The sequence below is a fragment of the Mus caroli genome, unplaced genomic scaffold (assembly GCF_978045245.1).
Source record: "Mus caroli unplaced genomic scaffold, Mus_caroli_1 scaffold_9, whole genome shotgun sequence".
Taxonomy (NCBI): domain Eukaryota; kingdom Metazoa; phylum Chordata; class Mammalia; order Rodentia; family Muridae; genus Mus; species Mus caroli.
Genome location: NW_028227264.1, coordinates 8,680,772 through 8,702,500, shown reverse-complemented (window position 1 = coordinate 8,702,500; position 21,729 = coordinate 8,680,772).

Here is a 21,729-nt window from a genome sequence, read left to right as displayed (position 1 = left end):
GGAAGTTGACAGCTGGGAAGGCATATCTACTGTGCAGAAGGAAATGTAAGAATTGACTCTCTAATTTTGCATCGCAAGGAGTTGAGAAATATCCTAAAATTTTGGAATCCAGTCCTAGATAAGACTTGAATACTTAAATTTTTCAGTTGTAAGAGCTATATTTGTTTACTCAAACTCTTTAGAAATGTCACAGGGTGATATTTATATATTTATTATTTAAGCAAATTCCTTTTGGAAGAATTGCCCTTCTTTAAGGCAATATCTTGATCACTGATTAAAGAGGAAAGCTCTACCTGAACCTTCTATTTTAGTGTCTCCTAGACTGGCAAGGACAGTGAACTGTTCCTCTGCTGTGTTTGTAATGGGATCCAGAAAGAGAATAGAGAGACATATGGAAGATATCTGAACTAGGAGATTATGAAATGTAGCATGAAAAATTAATGACTAAGGAAAATATAGCATTATACACAGTAGAGTTTGTTCAATAATGAAGGAGAACGTAATCATGTCATTTTCTGGACAACAGATGTTATATATTTAGTAAATTATATGCCTTTAGCCTCAAATCATGATTTCAACAAGTACAATATAAAATATGTCACCTCACATTTTAAGACTGTGGTGGTTAATCTTCATTGCCAACATAACTGGATTTTAAAACTCCTAGGAGATACACCTCTGTGTGTGCCTTGAGGAAATTTCAGACAGGAGCATCTGATAATGACTAGGTCCTAGCACTGCCTGCCTCTGCTTCCTGGCTGGATTCAGTGTAACCAGTTGATTGATGCTTCCTCTGTTCTCTGAGTTCTTGTTTCCTAAGTAACAGCTATGATTTACATGGACAGAAAGGTGTCATTGAAGTAGTGAGGATGCTATGATTAAATGAAAGGAAAGAAAGAAGATAGAAACTCCCTGCTAAACAGAAGGTCCTTGAGGGGGTTTGTCCTAACAGTCAGGTATAGATTCCCTGAAGTAAATAATCATATAGGACAGATGGTGTGTGCTAATGAATTCATCCATAATGTAATGGAAGTTTGGTCAAGGTCCCATCAAGAAACTTATAAATATGAGTCCATAATATCTATTTCACCTGAGAATGGGGAAATTAGTTGTAGAAAAATAGGCATAACATGGAAGTGATCCACATGTATCATTTAATTTGACCTAATCAGGCTAGACAAGAATCTGTCATCAATCCACCAATAGGAGATGCCTTCATCTAGCTCTCCTTTCCTATCATTGAATCTGCCTGTATCTTGCCTCATTGATGGGCAAGAAAGCAAACCTGCTCAGTTTATTGCAACAGCAGGTAAATGTAACAGAAGTCTTTTTGTATAAATTCTCCAGTTTTCTGGGTGAAAGGTGAAATAAAGTTTATTTCTTAAAACTGAAGGAAAAAATCAATAGTAATTGGAAGTTTGAAGAGATCAAAGAGTATAGAAATGGTTACCTAGTATAAGAAGTGATTATAAATCTTATTACCAGGCACAGTTTAAAAGGCACCCTTAAAATTCAATGTCAAAAGGTAAAAATGACACCAGGAAGCATGGTTTTGTGTTTTCTTTCCAGCAACAGTGAAGAACTGGTGCAGCCAGAGGCAGCAGGTGAAGGATTGAGATAACCTTTGTCAAAGTGTGGTGGAGCAAAGTAAAGCTCAAAGTCAGAAGCACTGACCAGGAACATGAAGTGGTAAAGATGGCACAAGAGAACACCAGATGGCTGGATCCTTCTTGGGTAGAGGCATGTTTGAGTTAATACATGAAAGGCAGTGAGCTGAAAGTGTAGTAAAAAACAGTATCCGGGATGGATACAATCCATACTTGAAAATGGTTCAATGTATTAATAATAATGGTGTATAGAATATGACCATGTGGAAAGTCATGTTGTTAAACAATTTAGCATCCACAAACTGATGAAGAACATCTAAACCTTTACCATATGATCTACTTTAGTGCTAAATGTTGCATTTTTTTCTCGAGACAGGGTTTCTCTGTGTAGCCTTGGCTGTCCTGGAACTCACTTTGTAGACCAGGCTGGCCTCGAACTCAGAAATCCACCTGCCTCTGCCTCCTGAGTGCTGGGATTAAACGCATGTGTCACCATGCCCAGCTCATGTTGCATGCTTTGAAAGGACTTCCTATCTACCCATATAGCAAGCACTGCCTATGAGTCATTTGGGCATGAACAAGAAATAAACATCTCAAATGCAGCGTATACTTTGTATTTGTACTCTGGCTGCAAAGTGTGCTCCTCAGGCCTATCTATGTATTAAAGGTCTGTGTATGAGAACCCATCTGGTTACACAGCTTGGAGAAGCAGGTGAAATTTTAGGATGGGTTACTTTGTAGAAGTCAGTTACTGAGGATTTAACCTAGAAAGCCTGCTAGTTCCTGACTCTCCTACCCTCTCTCTTTCCTCCCTGGTTTCCAGAGTTGAGCATCTTTGTACTATCATACTCTTTCCACCATGATGCTCTGAAGAATCTCAGGTCCAACCAAAGCCTCTGACCCACCAGAAGTCAAAAGTTATCCTTCTCCTTCTAAATGGCTTACCTTAGATATTTTTCTCAGCAATGAAAGACTGAATATGACACATCACTTGAGGCCAACTCAGTATTTGACTCTTCTACCTAAAGCCAAGAAAGCACCGTCTACTTGAAGACAGTCTACCTACATCCAGTCTATCTAAGGAAGAAAGGAAGGAAGGCCACCCATTTTCCCCCATGCCTCTCCAGCAATGTGAAAACAATAGCCTTTGCCGATTTAATCTTCTTAATCTTCATTTTGAATTATCTTTATTCCCAAATCCCACACTCATAGGCTGACATTAATATCCTCAGAAATACAAAAGTGGATTATTGTAGCAATGTTTTATCCTCTTTGTTCTGGCATCATTGTCATGTGTTCTTAAAACAAGTGTTCCATGTTTCTGTTGGACTATTATTGCTAATCTGCTTAAACTGTTTCCATAGCTATGTACTTCTTCCCCATAGAATGGATTCATTTTTTAAAAGACTAGCCACTGTGTCCCACTGTGAGCCTGCCTGTCCCCAGCTACATCCTTCTTTGCTTCTCATCATGCCACACATACTTAGCACCCTGATGGATGCCTGCCTTTTCACAAGTTAACCTTTGCAAAGACCTTCATCTTTGAGGAGTGGCCTCTCCATTCCTCCAATGCACCTTCATCTGTAGCTACTACCATTTACACTTTGTTCACCTCAAGCATGCTCTTCTTCAAAAGCCTTCTTGAGAGTTCTTAATGACTTTAACATCTTCACCCATGTGCCCTCAGCTTCCTGTTCCTTTCCATATTGAGGCATTTTTCATGTTGACGTTGACTGTTTATGGTTTGTCTCTTCTCTGAACCGTAAGCTTGTCTTCTCAGAACTTTGTTTTCTGGTTGAATATCTCACCTTACTTTACATGCCTTCTGCATAAAGGATGGGAAATCAATGCAGATCTTCTGAGTGAATGATTGACACTTAACAAATCCTAGTTAATAAAATAATAATATCCTTCGCCAATTTAATAATAGCTTCAGCTATGAGAACACATCCTGTGGTTCCAAGAATATATACAAAAGAATAACAAACCAATGAAGGCATATGGAAAACACTGAGCTGTTTAGATATTAAAATTCAGGGCCCAATCAATCCAGCCAAGTTGGTGTCTACTAGACTACCGAGTGTCACTGAGGAAAGATAACTAACACAATGAAGAGCACTGTGGGTTTGTCTTCGTCATTTACAGTCAATATTTGGCTCTAGGATCAGTAGCTTTCTTTCCTTAGTTGAAAAAAAAATGTTCTTTGCATTAAATTGATACAGATCGAAAGAGCAAGTGTGGGATGACTGAGATAAGAACTGACATTGTTACATGACATTTTCTGTCTTTTTCTCTTAACTTCATGAGGTGATATCTTTTTACATGATGTGCTTGGTAAAAGATTTTTAAGAGAAAAAGAACACCAACATTAGGCAATCAGCACAGTGGGGATTAAAAGCATAGAGATTGAACTCTGACTTTGGTGGTTGCTTAGTTACAGCAGGCCACCTTTACTCACTCAGCCAAACCCAGTGGCTTCTCCACTTGGCCAGTCAGTTCAGCTACAGAGATGCAGAAGAGGACTACATGGTCTCATGGACCTGATGCATGCTCCCTGTATCTGCCTTCTCTTGATAAAGAGGCTCCACAGGACACCAACAGTGGAACCAGGTAATGTAATCCAAACCAGAGGGAGAAAAGTAAGTATTCATTCTTAGGTTTCTTACCTGTAGCTCTGTTTTACTTCATCTACTGCCTTTTGAGTTGGGAGTTAGTGCACACGTGGTATGGAACTGTGATTCCTAACCTAGTGGAAGGAGCCATTGAAAGAAAAGTCTGCCTAGGGAAAGCTTGCAGTTCAGAGGCAGGGTCTTTATTCTGCCTCCAACTCACCAACCGTGTTATTGGTCATTCAACCGAAACTCCCTCACCTATAAAATAAAGATTATGTCCCATAAAGGGCTATTGTGAATAGCAGCTGAGATCACACATGCAAAGTGCTTAATAAAAGCCTTTGCAGAACTGCCAATCAACAAAGAATACCAACTTTCCCAAGGAGTTCAACAATCCACTTGGGACACAAAAATTTACATAATTAACCATAACAAAATGTTATAAATATAATTAAGCAAACCCTAAGAGACTAACTACAAGGACATAATTAATTCTGCTGGATTGGGGGAGGAAGGAAAGATTTTCCAAAGGAATCTCTGAGTTTGCTGTTAGCTGCTGACATCACCTCTTTAGCCATCAAGCCATCAGACAACATATATGCTCTGGTAACCAACTATTAAAAATAACCTTCTTTTGGTTCTACACCCCTCTCTAGTCAATTAGTCATTTCTTCCTCCTATTTGAAGCACAATATTGAAATATTTTGGTGTGTTTGTGCAGTAGGGGGGGTTGTTTTAAAATTACTATGGTCTGGTGAACGTTCTTTCTATTCTGCAGTTATCTTTGTGGAGCTTCGCTTCTTGGAAAAGCACCTAGCTTAGGTTCTCTTCTTTTCTCTCCAAATCCTTCCTCTTAAAATAGTATCTAACCCTTTAAATGTACATGTATTATTCGTTGCACAATGACGCTCAGATCTGTATTTTCACCTTTTTAAAAAATATTTCTTATTACATCTTTTCCTCAATTACATTTCCAATGCTATCCCAAAAGTCCCCCATACCCTCCCCCCCACTTCCCTACTCACCCATTCCCATTTTTTTTTTTTTTGGCCCTGGTGTTCCCCTGTACTGGGGCATATAAAGTTTGCATGTCCAATGGGCCTTTCTTTCCAGTGATGTCCGAATAGGCCATCTTTTGATACATATGCAGCTAGAGTCAAGAGCTCCGAGGTACTGGTTAGTTCATAATGTTGTTCCACCCATAGGGTTGCGGATCCCTTCAGCTCCTTGGGTACTTTCTCCAGCTCCTCCATTGGGGGCCCTGTGATCCATCCACTAGATGACTGTGAGCATCCACTTCTGTGTTTGCCAGGCCCTGGCATAGTCTCACAAGAGACAGCTGTATCTGGGTCCTTTCAGCAAAATCTTGCATCTTGCTAGTATGCAATGGTGTCAGTGTTTGGAAGCTGATTATGGGGTGGATCCCTGGATACAGCAGTCTCTAGATGGTCCATCCTTTCATCACAGCTCCAAACTTTGTCTCTGTAACTCCTTCCATGGGTGTTCTGTTCCCAATTCTAAGGAGGGGCATAGTGTCCACACTTCAGTCTTCATTCTTCTTGAGTTTCATGTATTTTCACCTTTTATCTCCTTCTTGAGCATGTAACATATTGTGTATTTGTGTATCCAACTGTTGATTTGACATGACCATATGCATGACTAGCAGGCTTTCCAAATGGAAGTCTAATGTATAATGATTTTCCAAACCTCCCTTAACAAAACAAGTTCAATGAAATATCTTAGTGGTACAGCATTTGCTAGTATATACACATTTATCTTCATTTATCAAGGAGGAGAAAAAAGAAAGTGAGGAGGAAAGAAGAAAAAAAGAGGAAGGAAAAAGGAAGGAAGAAAGGGAGGAAGAAAGGAGGAAAGATTTATTCATTTCTCAGTGTATAAACAATGACAAGAGCTGCTGTTCATTTCCTTTGCTCACACCTCAGCTATTTCTGATCCATCACTAAGTTGTATGGGCTCTACCCCTTTCTTCATCTCCCTCTACCTCCCCAGCAACTGCTAAGGTTATGTGTCACCTAGATCCCTGCAAGAGCATAGCATATTTTTTTCTTATACAATCTTCTTTTTTAATTTTTAATATTTTTATTACATATTTTCCTCAATTACATTTCCAATGCTATCCCAAAAGTCCCCCATAGCGCCCCCCACTTCCCTACCCACCCATTCCCATTCTTTTGGCCCTGGCATTCCCCTATATTGGGGCATATAATGTTTGCAAGTACAATGGGCCTCTCTTTCCAGTGATGGCCGACTAGGCCATCTTTCGATACATATGCAGCTAGAGACAAGAGCTCCGGGGTACTGGTTAGTTCATCATGTTGTTCCAACTATAGGGTTGCAGATCCCTTTAGCTCCTTGGGTACTTTCTCTAGCTTCTCCATTGGGAGCCCTTTGATACATCCAATAGCTGACTGTGAGCATCCACTCCTGTGTTTGCTAGGCCCTGGCATCATCTCACAAGAGACAGCTATATTTGGGTCCTTTCAGCAAAATCTTGCTAGTGTATGCAATGGTGTCAGCGTTTAGAAGCTGATTATGGGATGGATCCCTGGATACAGCAGTCTCTAAATGGTCCATCCTTTCATCACAGCTACGAACTTTGTCTCTGTAACTCCTTCCCTGGGTGTTTTGTTCCCAATTCTAAGAAGGTGCACAGTGTCCACACTTTGGTCTTCATTCTTCTTGAGTTTCATGCGTTTAGCAAATTGTATCTTATATCTTGGGTATCCTAAGTTTTGGGCTAATATCCACTTATCAGTGAATACATATTGTGTGAGTTCCTTTGTGATTGTGTTACCTCACTCAAGATGATGCCCTCCAGGTCCATCCATTTGGCTAGGAATTTCATAAATTCATTCTTTTTAATAGCTGAGTAGTACTCCATTGTGTAAATGTACCATAATTTCTGTATCCATTCCTCTGTTGAGGGACATCTGGGTTCTTTCCAGCTTCTGGCTATTATAAATAGGGCTGCTATGAACATAGTGGAGCATGTATTCTTCTTACCGGTTGGGACATCTTCTGGATAAATGCCCAGGAGAGGTATTGCTGGATCCTCCGGTAGTACTAGCATATTTTTTATTAGATATTTTCTTTATATACATTTCAAATTTCAAATGCTATCCCGAAAGTTCCCTATACCCCCTCCCGCCCTGCTCCCCTACCCACTCATTCCCACTTCTTGGCCCTGGCATTCCCCTGTACTGGGGCATATAAAGTTAAGAACATAGCATATTATGTTTATAGAACATAGTGTATTGTATTTGTATATAGAGTACATTACTTTCCTATCACTTTGATAAAACACAAACAAACCATGACCAACGAAATTTGTAAAAGGAAAAGTTATTTTTGATTATGGTTCCAGAGGGGTATTAGCAGGAAGAGGAGTCTGAGATCTTATATATTGAACTGCAGGTACAAAGCAGCAAGAGCAAAGTGACTTAACTTAAGCCCTTTAATCTCAAAATCCTTTGCTCAGGGCCATGCTTCCCCCAGCAAGGATGCACCATCTAAACCTCCCAAAACAGAACTGGGGACTAAGTTCTTAAATGCCTAACACCATGGGGAATAGTTCTCATTCAAATTATTATACATGGCATCCTTCTTACACTGTCCAATTATGGCTCACCATTCTCTAACTATCATAAAACTAACGTGGTTTTTATAATAGGCTAGAGAGATGGGTCTATGGTCTAAAATACTTTCATTGGATTTGAGACCCAACCCCTAAGATGGAACCTGAATCTGACACTGCTAAAATAGCCAAGAACATGAGATTAGATAGGTCATGGGCCCTAGTGTAAATCTTACTACTGTTATTGTGTTAAATGGATGGATTGGGGAAAAAAAATGTGGCACATTTACACAACGGAGTATTACTCGCTATTAAAAAGCATAAGCAAGCAAATAAATGGAACTAGAAAAAAATCATCCTGAGGGAATTAATCCAGACCCAGAAAGATAAACATTGCGCATTCTCACCTAAAGTAGACATTAACTGTAAAGTAAAGGATAACCATGTTACCTATAATCCAAAGACCCAGCGAGGCTAAGTAACAAGGAAGGCTCACAGGCAAACACATGGATCTCCCTAGGGAAAAGAAATAGAATAAATGTTATGGGGGACAGGGGGCAGATGTGAATGGGAACAAGTGGAAACAGGTGAGGGAATGGAGTAAGAGTTACTGGAAGAGACACTGGAATTGGGGAGGCATTTCAGGGGTGAGGTAGACACCTTCTGCAGTGGACACTCCCAGGAATCTATGAGGGTGACCCTAGCTAAGACATCCAGTAATGGAGTATGGCCATCTTCTGTAACCAGGCTACTCTTCCAGTGGAAGTACTGAGACATGAACACAGCAACAAAACCTTTGATCTACAGTTTGTCTTGCTTGTAAGATGTGCTGGAGTAAAGGTGTCACAGAACTCATGGGGTTGACAAACCAATACTAGTCCAGTGACAGTCATGCCACATGCCAGTCATGCCTGATACTGCCTGGAGAGCCAACAACCAGAGGGTGGATAGCCTAGAGACCTAGGATAGAACCAAACCCAGGGTGGGAGGCAGGGCAGTCAATGAAATGATCCCTAAGGATATTATGCTATATTTGTAGTATTGGAGGTTACCATAATCATCATCAAAGAGGCTTCATCCAACAACTGTTGGAAGGAGACAGAAAAACACACAGCCAAACAGCTTAATCCTGGGGAAGAAGGAAAGGAAGGATTTTAGGGGCCAGAGGAGTCAAAGAAACCACAAAAAAATCCACAGAGTCAACTAAATGGGTTCATAGGGACTGACAGAAACTGAACTGACAATCAGGGAGCCTGAACAGGTCTGAACTAGGTCCTCTGCATGTGGTTGTGCAGCTTGTTCTTCTTGTAGGACAATGGGAGCCAGGTCTTTCTCTGACTCTTTTGACTGCTTTCCTCCTCCTAGGTACCTCATGCAGACCTAATATGAGGAAAGGAGCCTAATCTTTTTGCAACTTGATGTACTATGTTTGGTTGATATTCCTAGGAGGCATGCTCCTTTCTGAAGGAAAATGGAGGGCGAGTGGATCTAGGGAAAAGGGAGAATAAGAAAAGGGGACTGGGAGGACAGGGGGGAGGGGAAACTGAAATCAGGAAGTACTATATGAGAGAAGAAAGAAGGAAGGAAGGAAGGAAGGAAGGAAGGAAGGAAGGAAGGAAGGAAGGAAGGAAGGAAGGAAGGAAGGAAGGAAAGCCAAGAGCAATGGTTGTTTTTTTCCAAGTGACCCATTTTACAGGGAGGTAGTTCTATCAATGCAAGAGGCTGAGTGAAATTCAGATGCTATTTAAAGCAGCCATCTCTACACAGCCACATTCAAAGTGAGCCAGAAAGATGGCACACCCTACACTTGCACCTCTGAGGGGACCTCAGATGCCGTGGTCAAAAGCATTTGTTCAAAGAAAGCTCCAATCACAGTAAGTGCTGCACTCATACCCTCTGCAGCTGCAGGTTGGTATTGGTGAAGACACTGGCAAGCTAGCTGACACCACGACTCTCCAGTTACTGAGGGCTTTTAACAGAGAGCCTTGCAGTTCTGATTTCTTCTGTGAAAGAGCCTGTGTGCATTTATGCTCTTGTGAATGGTAGGAGAACCTATTCCTCACAAAAACTCATTCCAGTGATACATCCACACCCACTGCTGAAGCCAGAAAATGTGGTAAGTGCACTGCATATGCCATACGATCATTACCTAAAGCTTCCTCTCACTCACCAGTGCCAAACGCAACCTCCATCTAGACTGTGAATCCCCTTTTTTTCATTGGATATTTTCTTTATTTACATTTCAAATGTTGTCTCCTTTCCTGCTTTCCTGCCCTGCCCCGAAACCCCTCCTCCTCCTGCTTCTATGAGGGTGCTCCCCCATCCACCTACCTGCTTCCACCTCATCACTCTGGCATTCCCCTACACTGGGGCATCAGTATGAAATAAAATTTTCACAAACCGAGTCCAAGAACACATCAAAGCAATCACACATCATGATCAAATGTAGGGATGGTTCTATATACAGAAATCCCTCAACATAATCCATTATACAAATAAACCAAAAGGGAAAAACAAAACAAAACACAATCATTAGGTGCTGAGAAAGCATTTGACAAAATTCAACACTGTTTCATGATAGACTATGAATCCTTAATTCAATGTTAGTGTTATTGGCACCATTGGAAGCACACTGCTTTAGCACTAGTATGCGATGTTGTATCTTTGTGGGCTATTTTAAACAACAATCATATACTCACTCTTACTGTTTCTGGATGCTTTCCAGACAACTTATGAGTTCCATATTCAAGATGCAAGCAAAAGAGAAAGGGAAACTTGTGGCTCCTTCCATTGTGCTATTACTGCAAATCAGATAATGCCACACAGATACACATATACACATAGAAATGCATACAAACACACAGACACAGAGACACACACAGACAAATAGAGACACACACAGAGACACAAAGATACACACACACATACACACTCACACACCCTAGCATGTGTCATCAAACAAATTAGGCAATGCTTCACAGTCATTATGAGATATTTGTGTTAATGTCACTAAAACATTGGCAAGGAAGAAATTGCTTTATTAAAATCAACTAACCAGACCACCCAGAGCTCCCAGAGACTAAACCACCAACCAAAGAGTATAAATGGAGGGACCCATGGCTCCAGGTACACATATGTAGCAGACCATTGCCTTATCTGACATCAATGTGAGGGGAGGCCCTTGGTCTGTAGAGGCTTGATGCCCCAGGATAGGGTGATGCTAGAGGGGTGAGATAAGAGAGGTTGAGTGAGTGGAGGAGCACCCTCATAGAGGCAAAGAGGAGGGGAGAAAGGGGGCATGGAATGGGGAGTTTGTGGAGGGGAAAACCGGGAAGGGAGATATTATTTGAAATATAAGTGAATAAAATGATTAATAAGAAAATAATTGACAACCCCCAAAGTGAATACAATTCAAGGTGACACTTCCTGTCAAGAAAATCTTGCTCCCAGAAGATGACTTTTTATCACCCTAAGCACATTAGAATCATCTAAGAAGTTATTTTTAAAACGACGTCAAAAGGTTAAGATTTAATTGGCTTGAGGTGAGATCTGATGATAGACATTTTTTTAACTCCCTAGAACGTTCTAATGAGCAGTTGCCATTGAAAACCACTACTCTTGATGAATGAGCAAGAACCTGTAACTTGCATAGAGCCAAGCTAGGAGATCAGGTTCCAGCTTTGAAGCAATGACTTATATAGCTAATAATACACAGACAGGGCAATACACAATAAAATAAATGAGACATAAGGAACACAACAGGCTTAGCTGTAAATCAGTGAGATAAGGGAGATGCTCTGTTAAGTTAAAAGGCCTTAATCATGATCATACTACACCTGTGACTGCTGGCTGCTGGAGTGGCAGGTGAACGCTGTGATGCTCTGTTGGTTTTGATTCTGCTGGTAACAGTTTCGATAACCTCACCTTTTGCATTTTAACTTTTCCATATCTACTGCCATAGGAAATCAACTCCCTGTATCATTCTTCTGCTCAAAGGCTCACTTTGATGTACCGAGGCAGGGGAGGAAATTCTTTTAAATGAATCTCAAGGCTATGTCAGAGCAGTTTAAAAGCCAGGAAAAATATGGTCATAAAACTGGTAAAGTCTCTAGTGTCTGGAAATTTTGCAGCAGGACAACAATTACCAAGCATCACTTAGCTTGTGTTTTATGGCTCTTTGGAAGCCACTGGCTTTTCTCTGTCATCCTCTCAGAAACTTGGAGCCATGGCTCTGCTTAGCTTTTCCATTTCTTCAGCTGCTTCCAAGTTCCTTGCTAATCCAGGCCTTTCATTCACCCAGTATATTGCTTCCAGACTGGCATTGTAAACGGTCAGGATGTCCACTTACAAAACGAATGCCTATCATGCAACCTCTGCAGTCATTGACTTCTCCATTGGCAGTCAAGTGAGATGGGTGAAGTAACTATACCCAGTCCCTTGTCTTCCTTGGATCTATGGAAATAAAACCTAACCAAATATGGACAATAGAGGCTATTTACTCTGACTCTTCATCATCAACGGAATGGACCACTATTATTTGTGTTTCAGCAGAGAAGGTGGGAAGAACTGTGGAAATCTTTACATTGGAAGAAGACTTCTGTGGCATCTTGATTGCCGATTGTTGGCCTAGGAAGCCCATGGCCAAGCAAGGTAGAAACCAGGAATTGACTGAATGTGGTTGGTGAGAGAGGTTCATGCCTAGTTCTCTCTGTGTGGTCATAAATTGGATATGAGATCAGAAATTATGGGTTTGTTGTTTATCATTTTATTTTTGTATGTTTTTGTCTTATCTTGAGACAGGGATTCATGTATCCCAAGTTGACCTCAACTTGCTCTGTCTCCACCTTCCTAGTTCTGGGTTTACAAACACTTCACATGGAGCTCCCAATATGTGGTGCTGAAAATTTAACCCCCAAATCTCTAACTTCAATGACAGAAATTAAGAATGCCGCCAGTTGCTGGGTGTGGTGGTGCATGCCTTTAATATCAGCACTCAGGAGGCAGAGGCAGGCGGATTTCTGAGTTCGAGGCCAGTCTGGTCTACAAAGTGAGTTCCAGGACAGCCAGGGCTATACAGAGAAACCCTGTCTTGAAAACAACAACAACAACAACAAAAGAATGCCGTCAGTTTATCAATTAAATCCTGATCATGTATGGCCACTTGTTACCAGGATTACTGTTTGACTTCTGGGATTGTTTCAAGGGATGGCTTTCTGACCTCCTGCAAGTATGACTTAGGGTAGGTTGATTTGCCAGACTGGCTACTATAGATAGGGATAGTTTCCTAGGAAGAATGCTATAGGTTATTGGGTCAAAGTTCAATTTTGGTATGTGATCTCATCATTATCCATGTATGTATTTAGTTTCTCCAACCATCAACAAAGTGGGCTTCTGGTGTCATTTAATCTTCTGTTTTCTAATCTGTTGCACATACCAATTGCAATGATAGTTCACAAATACACTGACAATATTATTCATTAAATATGACCTTTTAAACATTTACCTTCATAAATATTTTCATAGATCTATACATTGAACATTGAGAACATTTCTCATATTTCAGTTGCTACTCTCACTTCCTTCTCTTTAATGCCCTTGTTCCCCTAGAGTGTGTGTGTGTGCGTGTGTGTGTGTGTGTGTATACATATACATATATACATGTGTATGTATATACATGTATGTACATAGTATTATGTATCTATATAAAATCTGAGAAACACTAGAAAAAGAAAACATACTATATTTCATTTTGAAGACTGGCTTAATTTGCTTAATACAATTATTGCCATTTTCTTGCAAGCAATATTACTTCATTCATTATGGCTGTGGGAAAAAAAACTGTTCAGCTCAAGACTGAACACTGTTAGAGACAGCCTTTGCAAAATATAAAATCCTATTTCCCAAATGTGATGGCCAAGCTTCCTAGAGGCCTGGGGGAACACGGAAAATACATTGCCCAGCTTTACTCCCTGGATTAAGAGTCCTTAATGAAGGTCATATGAAGTCTAGAGTTTCAGGGACAATCCAACACACAGACCTGGCAGCAGTTTGTACTTACAGGAGCTGTTTCCATGCTGCCTAGACATTTCTGCCTGGTGTTGTCCCTTCCAAATGGCGACACAAAGTACATTATTATAATACAGGGGCATACAATAAATTCCTTCTACACAAACTCACAGATCATATCCTGCCTCAGGGAACAATGGACCAGTACAGATTTATCATTATAGTGCATTCTTAACTGTCACTCAGGATTCCAAAGAGCCACATTCTTCTCCTTGGTTTAAATCTGTGGTTAATTTGAAATCACAGTCCTGCTTTTGTTATCTCTGGTTTTCCCCTAGGGATCTTATCAGTATGTGTTTATATGTAATAAGGATTGGGAATTTTATTTTCTTAGCAGTTGGTGGTAGCATTTGTCATAGAGCGGAGCGATAAACTAAAGCTCAAAAACCAAAATCGAACCCCTGGTTGTAATAGAAGCGGAGACTTCTGCAGTCCTAACTAAATATATACACTCTGCCAAAGGCAGCAAGGGAATTATTTTTTATTATGTTGCAAAGAAAAGGAAACGCTAGCAAAAGACAAAAAGCAAAAGAATTCCTTCTAAAACCTTGCAGCTTTCCAAAACATTTTTACCTCAAACATATAAAATTCTTGTTGTTATTAGAACTTTTGTGGAAACCAATGTATAGGTTATATTTTGGTTCTAGTCTACAAAACAAAGAAAGAGACAAAATTTCAGCTCTGTCATTTTATTCTTTATTCTGATGCTTTGATAGTGGGATGCTCTAATCTAAAGTCAAACAGTTCCCAGGAGTGGTAAATAACCAACCTTCTAGTGTGATTTTTTTCAAAAGCAAACCAACTGATCTAGAATCATTTCCCAAACCCCTCAATCATCACTATGGGCTACTCTCTGCACATAATCATCCCAGGTCCATGAAAGATCTACATAGCCCATGACATCACCACAACCTCTGGAGCCTGTGTGTCTGTCTGACTCCAGATGCTTTCCCATATGCCAGCAGGGAGCATGGCCACCTTCTAATACACTATGATGAGCATAGCATCTTTCCTGTGACAATCACTGTTGAAGCCATTGGTCTTTATGTACCTCAAATATGTATATAACAGAATCTGAAAGTGCTAGTGGAAATAGTCCAAAGGAAAATAACAGAAATACGTGTTGAACATTACTGACACTGCTGAATTCTCGGAGCAGAAACTGAGGCTTTACTTTAACCTCTGAGGAAGAAGGAAGGCGTATGACAAATTCAGAAGGGTGTATCTAAGCTTCATATCACTTATTTCCTTCGTTTTTCATGGAGTAAAAAACTAAGCTAATAAAAGAACTCATAATACCTTCTATTATAGCACCAGAGATTCTCATACATCCACGAGACTGATATGCAGATGGTTCCTGGTTTATGAGGTCCTTGAAGCTGGTCTTTGCTACTTTGTGGGTTCTTTTTTCCCAAACTTTATCCTCCTAGTTTCATACACTAATACTAGATAGGAAATAAACAAGGATGGAGGGGAAGAGTGAGAGACAAGGAGTGAGCAAGGAGAGAGAGAGAGACAGAGACAGAGACAGAGACAGAGAGAATCCCTGAATCTAATTTCTTTTGTTTATTCTTTGATCATGGCTACTAACAAACTACAATCAACCTCTGTATATAACCAGAAACTTCCCACTTCTTCTCCAGCGCCCTCACAATTGTGTTACTTCTGAAAAGTTCCCGGGATTCCAAATGTCACAATCATAGAAATTATCTATAGCTGGCCAAACCATGCTTCACTAGAACATGAAGCAAATTACAGTCAACTGCTTCAAACAGTCCAAAGCAGCCTCACATGCCTAACCCTGGGATTAAAACAAAAGCACATTCTTATAGTATTTCTGTGTTTTGTTTTGTTTTTTTAAGAAACCAGAATTTCAGATTTCTCACAGATGTCACTACAGATCCTGCTGAGGATTGGCTGGCTTCAGCAGAGCACAAGAGTGATACACATGGGGCAGGAATTGTGTTTCATGCATCTTTCCCCAGGTTAGTGTTATGTGATATATCCTCTGGAGTCTAGGCAAAGGAAGAGACCCACAGCTTGACTGCACAGAAGGAAGCAACTGACATCAGAGAGCACTGTACGCTAAGTAGGCAGCTCAGGAGGTTAGTGTAGGCACATTAAATGCACATGCTACTTTGTATCTTCAACACACATGAGATAGGAATGCTTCTTCATAAGTTAAAGAGTTATCTGTAGGAGGAAGACATCAGAAAGGTCCATGATCACATCTCTGAAGCACAGCACAAATATTTAATCCTATACCTTTATTGCACTCTCATTTGAAATGAAGATTGGTAAAGAATGAAGTATTTTGCACATAGGACAATTTGACTTGTAATAATAAGGGCATGCTTAATAAAATAAGTTTTATATTCAAACAGTATTAAAAGGTTGTATGAAAATATTCATTATTTCATGAAATTTCTTAACATCTAGGCAAATGTTTTAGCTATTACCAATTCCCTTTATACATACCTCAAGCTTCTCAAAAATGAGCAAACCAGCTCATTTAAGCTGTTATAAATTCCTCTTATGCATAGCTCAGAGCTCTGAAATATGAAAAAGAAATCAAGATTTAAAAATCTGAATATGACAAGTCATGAGTTTAAGTCACTAAAAAAAGTAACTTGAGCAACACTTTGATATGATAATTATCTCCAATTCTCATTTTTTTCTCTTTTTCTTTTCTTTTATTTTTTTATTAGATATTTTCTTCATTTACATTTCAAATGCTACCCCAAAAGTCCCCTATACCCTCCCACCCCCTGCTCCCCTACCCACCCACTCCCACTTCTCGGCCCTGGCTTTCCCCTGTACTGGGGCACATAAAGTTTGCTAGACCAAGGGGCCTCTCTTTCCAATGATGGCCAAGTAGGCCATCTTCTGCCACATATGCAGCTAGAGACACAAGTTGTGAGGGTACTGGTTAGTTCATATTGTTGTTCCACCTATAGGGTTGCAAACCCCTTCAGCTCTTGGGTGCTTTCTCTAGCTCCTATATTGGGGGCCCTGTGTTCCCTCCTATAGATGACTATCAGCATCCACTTCTATATTTGCCAGGCACTGGCAAAGCCTCACAGGAGACAGCTATATCAGTGTCCTTTCAGCAAAATCTTGCTGGCATATGCAATAGTGTCTGCGTTTGGTGGCTGATTATGGGCTGGGCCCCCGGGTGGGGCAGTTTCTGAATGGTCCATCCTTTCATCTTAGCTCCAAACTTTGTCTCTGCAACTCCTTCCATGGGTATTTTATTCCCTATTCTAGGGAGGAATGAAGTATCCACGAGTTGGTCTTTCTTCTTGATTTTCTTGCATTTTGGAAGTTGTATCTTGGGTATTCTATGTTTCTGGGCTAATATTCACTTATCTGTGAGTGCGTATCCAGTGACTTCTTTTGTGATTGGGTTACCTCACTCAGGATGAAATTAAGGAAAACCTCAATTGTGCTGCTACATTTATTATAATTCTTGATCCATTACAAACAACAACAATAAAAAAAGCAAGCAACTATGTACAAACTGTGTATGACTAGAAAACACATTGACTGTGTTTGGAGATATAACACTTTATTCACAGATATATGCAAATATAAATGTACACACAGGCAGGGTTTTTCTAATTTTAAATGTATTCATAAATGCCATTGACAAAGGATTTAAGTACATATCAAAAAGCTTTGTGGAGAACTAATAATAATAATATATACCTTTATTTATTTGTTCTTTCTTATGAAAGTCATTAACTGTAAGCCATTTGAACAGATTAAAAATATGTGGGTTTATTTTTACTTAGCAAGCCAAAGTTATCTTGGATGAGATTTTAATATAATTGTGTTATTCAAGTTTTTTCAAAAGTAAAAATTCTGAAGAAAAAGGCTGTGTGGTAGCTCACCCCTACCACACATTTAGGACCAGGAGTAAGAGGTAACAGCTGGGGAATGACTGGGAAGGTTAAGACAACCTAAGCTACGCAGTTATGTCCAGTCCAGCTTGGGGTACAGAGTGAGACTCTGCCTCATATGACATAAACCCAAAACAAAACAAAACAAACAAACAAAAGAAGCAAATACAGATTAAATGTAGGTACTTGACCTAATTTTCCACATACGTCCCACATATATCAGTTACAGTTACAGACAATAGAAGTCAAGAAAGAAGCCGTCAGTTTTCTCCTTTGTTTTCTTGGCATTGGTGTTGTTTTGAATGATGGAAGTGTGGGCTTAAGAATAAAATTTCAGTGGCTATCATCAGATGCCAAGAATCCTCCAGCGGTAAGTACTATAGCAAATAACATAACCATATCTAATGAAGAAGTCTTTGTGCACGAAACTCACCCAGACTATATAGAACCTGGGTTAGTTTCTACTTTGAAAGTCATAGAAAAGTATATGGAAAAACATTGTACTTTTATGATTTCTGCTTTCTATATGGAAAAAAACTGTTCCTATATGCAAAATTAGTTCGCAATATAAAATAAATAATTGAAGGAAACATTGAATTCAAAAGCCAACATTCTGTCACTTCAGGAGAATTAGGAAAGGCTCTGGTGTGTTTAAAACTGAGAAGCACAGTAGAGGTACTCAGGCATCCTTTTCCTCAGCAAGTTCAGTTCCATCAGGAATAAAGAAAGTGAAATGTGTTTCTCCTTCCTGCATCCCCAAGGCTGATGCAGTTGAGAGCTGCGTCATTCCTTGGCCCATAAATGGAACTCTTGAGGCTTTCAGCTCCTTCAAGTAGATACCCGCATTTCAGGCTTGAATGAGCATGTGTCCTGAACTGTGGGCTGCTCAGTCATCTTCATTTCTATCTCAAATGTCCTTCAAGATGCGTACTGAAAGATAAGTGGGAGAAATTTGCAGAGGAAAGCAGGAAAGGGAGATACTGATATAATAAAGTTCAGTGCTGAAGCAAAATATTTTACTTGGAGCTTAAAACAGCCTGGAAATGAAACACTTTTCCCAAAGCTAAACAGATCATCTTCATGTGATTTCAGTGTAAAGTGATTTAAAGCAAGTACCTTCTCTCCATCTTGTGGACAATGAACTCCTGCTCTGGGTTCTTTAGTCTCTGCCACTACACTTTAATCTTTGCTGGTTTCATGATTTGCTTGCCTTGTTGGTCTTTGAATTTTAGTGTGTTTGTCATATCTGTATTTTTCAGCAATTTTCATTGCTCTATTAACTGTCTCAGATTGAATGAATGACACAGACAGCCTCAAAGGGATACAGGCAGAATGGAGGCAAAGAACACTCCTGTTTCTTAATCAAGAAAAATGAATGGCACTCGTAGTAATCAATACAGTCAAAATAAATTACAAGAAGGTCAAAGAATGATGACTGAATCCTGAGAGAGATGTACAGAAACAAAAATAGCATGAAGAAAATAATAGATCCAGACTAGTATCAGCTCATAAGCCCCATAATGAAGAGCAGGACCCCTTGTCCAAAAGTCACCAAGGAAACCTGTTCACTTTCCAGATGAGAACTCCATAGCTCAGAAAGCTAAATGGCTGGCTCAAGGCCAAATACTGGTCATGCAAAAGAGAAACTAAAATCAGTTTGCTGGTTCTGCATCCCTGGTCCTTGTTATTGAAACCATAGTTTCAATAGCTGAAATTTAGAACAAAGAATTTATTTGAAATATGCAAGGTGCTTTCTTCAGTGCATGGGAAAAGTAAGAATGCAAAGAGCATATTTAAGAAATACATTGGCTACTAAGATGTTTACTATATAGACAACACAGTTTATAGATTTCTATATCACCTTGATCTTTGATTGTTCCCTCATATTTGGTCATGTCTTCCATAGACTTCCAATAACTATAGAAAGAAAAAGACAGAAAAAAATATCAGTACACATTGACAAGAGGTAAGCCATTATAATGAAAATCTTAAAGAAACACTGAATGTGGGAAGTCAAATATCAGATCATCTTTCTGGACTTTGCCAACTTATAAAGACCTTATTTAATGGCTGTATCTACTTGTCTTGATTTTGAAATGAGGTCTCATCTTGCCCAGGTTAACCTCAAACTCACTAATCAACAAGGATGATCAGGAACTGCTCACCTGCCTGCTCTCTTCTACTGGGAATGGCAGTACAAATGTGCACCAGCATTCCTGGTTTTTGTGGTTTTATGCACGGAAGCCAGAGCTTCATGAATACAAGTCAAGCACAATACCACCTGAGTTAAATACCCAGCCCAACTATCCTGACGTATGTCAAGGAGTAATAAGGTTTCACAAGTTCCAGTGACTAAGTTCATTTGAAAAAGGAAAATGGGACAAATGTTAAGCTAGAGTTGCAACTAGAAGAGGCAAATCCAGCAGGAAGAACTTAGAAAATTAACCTAACAAGCTAACTTGCCTGGTAATGAGTCACAAGTGAGTCTGAATCCCTAACCTACTTCATAAAGACCACAGGGAGGTAGCTGACCACAGATGGCTGAGCCCTTGATTGGCATGGTAATAATGTGATTTAGAATTCACCTGAATTCATGACTTTTTTTAAAAGTTCATAAGCCCCTTTTCTCAACAACTGGGCTTCTCTGTTCATTTGCTCAGTATATTAATGAATCATGCTGTTTGCTGCTCACTGACATCAGAAAGAACATACTTCATTGTTTTCTTGGATGGTGGTGATGATAATGATAATGACGATGATGATGATGATGACAAAGAAGAAGAAGAAGAATTACCTGGCCAGGAAATCAAATGGGAAAAGAGCAGGCTGTAAAGTTAAGGCACCAACTATGCTTTGGGCAGAGAGATTGCCAAGCATCCATACTTCACTATAATAAATCAGTGTTATGTCATCGTGGTTATTGTTATATTGTTGTTGCTTTGTGAGAGTGTTGGCTTAGTGTTTCTGAACAGTTGAAACTATCAAGCCCACTGCAGTCTCAGAGCCTTAATATAGCCCTATGCCTCATTGTCAATAGGAAAGGCATAGCACTGATCAGCTGAGTAGTAAGTCTTTGAAGTTTAATTGATACTGTTTTCTACAGAGCAGCAGTACATGCTCTCAGCCTGCCCCACCTCCAAGGGATTCCCACAACTATTTAAATGTTTGACAAATATAATTTCCTTTGTAAAAACATAGGATATTATACAGATTACTTGAAAGCTCTGGAGTTACTCATTATTTTTAGGAAACCAAGGATGAACAATTTTACAAGTTCTTTGGTTGCATATTATTTTAGTCTTTTCTTTCTTTTACTTTCACATTCAAATATACCTCCTTATGGACACTTCTGAACATGTCTGAAGTATAATCAATTATTTACTTTTATTATTATCTAAATTCCAATCTACCACTATTTCCCACATAGACCTCTAATGTGTCTCCTTGTATTTTGTTCTTAACCCGCAGTGGTTTAACACAATCATCCTGAATATCCTTTGTTTGTCTCACTTGCTGTCTGTGGCTAGCTTCATCAGGTCTGTTCTGAGTCTCAGCTAGAAACTCACGGCTCCCTAAACATGCGCTGCACATGACTAATGCAGAGATAACAAACAAGCAATCTATATATACATTTCTAAACCCCCTGCTCAGGTCATATCCACATGTCACTGGTCACTATTCACTTGACCAACCTTAATGTGCCACCCACGCGAAGTCATATTGCTCCAATGATCAACTGAAGGAGGGTGCCAAGGTGCAAATGCAAGGTCCACAGCTTACTCTCCCAAGCCACGGAGAGATTTTCAGTGCACATGCTGCTTCCCTGCTACTACTTCTTAGTGGCTCCATTATCATAAAATAAGTGTGCATTATGCAAGAACTCCCCTGCCTGCCGACCCAGCCTTATCATCCTTTTGCACCATTGCCATATCAGACTTGTTTGAACA